Source organism: Octopus bimaculoides, chromosome 22, assembly GCF_001194135.2.
Source record: "Octopus bimaculoides isolate UCB-OBI-ISO-001 chromosome 22, ASM119413v2, whole genome shotgun sequence".
NCBI lineage: Eukaryota > Metazoa > Mollusca > Cephalopoda > Octopoda > Octopodidae > Octopus > Octopus bimaculoides.
This window is the reverse complement of record NC_069002.1, coordinates 30,743,010-30,745,888: the sequence shown is the minus strand read 5'-3', so window position 1 is coordinate 30,745,888 and position 2,879 is coordinate 30,743,010. Positions and strand designations below refer to the sequence as shown.

Sequence of the window (2,879 nt, the reverse complement as noted above, 5' to 3'; positions counted from 1 at the left end):
GAGGACAGGAGAAAGAAACAGCCCGCATTTGTCAGTCATCACACATATTGGCCAGTATGTAAAGTACTACCATATTTGGCAAGCTGTGTCATTATGACTGTTTTTTCTTTTTTTCACTTTCTTTTTTTTTTCTTTTCTGCTTTGATTAAATAGAAAGTAAACAACTTGATGATATTAAACATCAAGTTGGACAGATCTTGTCTGTCAGCTTGTAAAATCTAGCTAAACTAGTTTATATAGAAATGTCGCTCTGTGTGTGTGTGTGTGTGTGACAAAGAGAGAGAGAGAGAGAGAGAGAGAGAGATAGAGGTGAGAGAGAGAGAGGTGTGAGAGAGAGAATACAACGAAGTTGTTGTGGAAAAGACTGTGCTAATGAAAGCTTTCAAAGTCCTTGATATTTAAAATATTTCTCTCTGCAATGTGGTTCTCTCCTCTCCCTCCCACACACATTCATTTCATATTTAGTTTTGAAAGGAGGAAAGAAAATTCCTGCGCAGCACACGTAACCCACAAATTAGGTGGGAGACAGATTGCAGTAACCAACCTACCGCCAACACACTCCATAAATACATGGTTGAACCCCCTTACAAGGCTGTCCAAAGCTTTTTAGCTCAATTCCGCCCCCCTCTCTCTCTCTCTTTCTCTCTACTGGTGCAGTACCCATCAAAAATGATGGGGTTTATTCTGGCTTCAGCTCAGTAATTGTTTATTTTCTGCTTCAAGCTTTAATTTGAACAAATTGACCCCTGAACTTATATTATAAGTCTGGTACTTAATCTATCGATATCTTTTGCTGAACTGCAGTTACACACACACATAGATATTATATATATATATATATACACACACACACACACAATGGGCTTTTTTTCAGTTTCCGTGTACCAAATCCACACACGAGGCTTTGGTCAGCCTGAGGTTACAGTACAAGACACTTGCCCAAGTGGGACTGAAACCTGGAACCAAGTGGTTAGGAAACAGATTTCTTACCAGAAATCGTTTTTCCACAACTCAACATCAAAAGATATTTCCTTTGAGGCTTATTCAGATTACAAGGAATCTAGATCAAAAGTCTAAAACTCCACCACCACCGCCCGTGTATAGGGCACCAGTCTGTCATAGAATTAACCCCCTCCTGCTCTCCACCCCCATCCTCAGATGCCACAGTTACTCATTTTCAGCTGAGCTTACAGAGGCAATGTGAAATGAAGTACCTTGCTCGAGAACACAATGTCCGATCTGAGAATTGAACCCACGAACTGCGAGATCGACATCGTAACCACTACACCATACACCTTCCCATCAAAAGATTCTCATTGCTTAACACTTTTCTAACATTTCTGTTCATTTTTTTTTTTTCCTGCAGTTTTCCCATCTGACTACACGGAGTCATCTCAGTGTTAAACTATCTGCTCACAAAAATTCCACAACGTTATAGATTACGGGACTGGTTTATCAAGAATCAAACACATTAACAGAGAAATATATTCCATTGAAAATATCCTAATCATTTCATTCATCTATATACTCAATAACGAGCAGCACTCTCTCTCACGCACACATACTTTGTTACAAAGCACAATGCTGTAAATAACATATATATACAATATAACAACAATATGTACTAACAATATACAATCTAGGTTTTGTTTTGCTCAAAGCTTTGCTTCACAGGTTTGTTGCTGTTGCTGTTCTTGTCAGCTTGTTTATAAATATTCATAACATATTGTGTGAACCAGTCTTAAACAGCCGTCGTTTCATATACAGTTCCGATCTGCATTAAATTGCCGTCTCAAAGTAATTTCGAGTGTGTTTATGACAACATGAAAGGCGGTTTAATTACTAACGACGGATAAATTAATTGAGAAAAGGATCTTAATTGTATAAAGCTGTCGCAGATTTCAATTGAAGAAATGGAACAAAAGAAATATGGAAATGGTAATGAGAATCGTGGAAATGATAACAAGAAATATGTACAACACGTTTCTGAGAGAAACCAATTAATTTATCATCAAGGTTATGAAATTAGAGAGTAAATCTAAACAGATATTGTCAATATAATATTGAAGATTATTGGAAACCTAATCAATTAGTCTAGGTAGCACTATATTGGTTGTTGAAGTCCTCTCTGGCAGTCATCTAGTGGCAATATATTGGTAGTTAAATAACCTAACAGTCATCTAGTATATTGATACTTAGATGTTCTTTCTAATGGTCATCTAGTGATACTGTATCGGTAATTTGTTAATTACTATGTATCTTTTGCTCCTGGAGTAACACCATGTAACTGATACAATCTCTTGCTTTAACTATAAAGATGGAAAAAAAAAACTCTTCATTTTGGACAATACCATATTTGGACATGTCATGGAAATGTGGTGGTGGTGATGGGCTGAAATAAAACTAGTCAATGTCCTATAGGAACAGGTGTTGGGTCAGGCGGTCTGTATGTTTCAATCTTTGGATCAGCCCACTGCTTCCTCTCAAGTAAGTATTTCTCTGCTTCATGGTACAGATAGGCGGGTAGACAGCATTAATAGGGGTCATGGCTATTTCCACTCCTGCAGGCTACAAGTTAGCAATAGCTTGAATTTACAAGCTATCAACTAACAATAGGCTATGGACTACCAACAATAAATTGTCTCGGCTACAGGCTATTGTATAAGGGCTACATTCTATGTAACAATGGGTCCCTGGACTGGTTCTTGTGCGGGTGGCACATGAGATGCACCATTTTGAGCGTGGCCGTTGCCAGTACCGCCTGACTGGCTCCCGTAGGATTTTCGAGCGAGATCATTGCCAGTGCCCCTGGACTGGCTTGTGCGGGTGGCACATAAAAGACACCATTTCGAGCGTGGCCGTTTTCGTGCGGGTGACAC

General features: G+C 38.8%; 1 protein-coding gene across 1 annotated transcript in view; it reads right to left on the bottom strand.

Moving 5' to 3' along the window:
* The window catches only part of LOC106873493 (microtubule-actin cross-linking factor 1, isoforms 6/7), a 102,508-nt gene that overhangs the window by 49,482 nt on the left and 50,147 nt on the right, over positions 1-2,879 (bottom strand). The gene's annotated exons all lie outside the window — the stretch shown is intronic.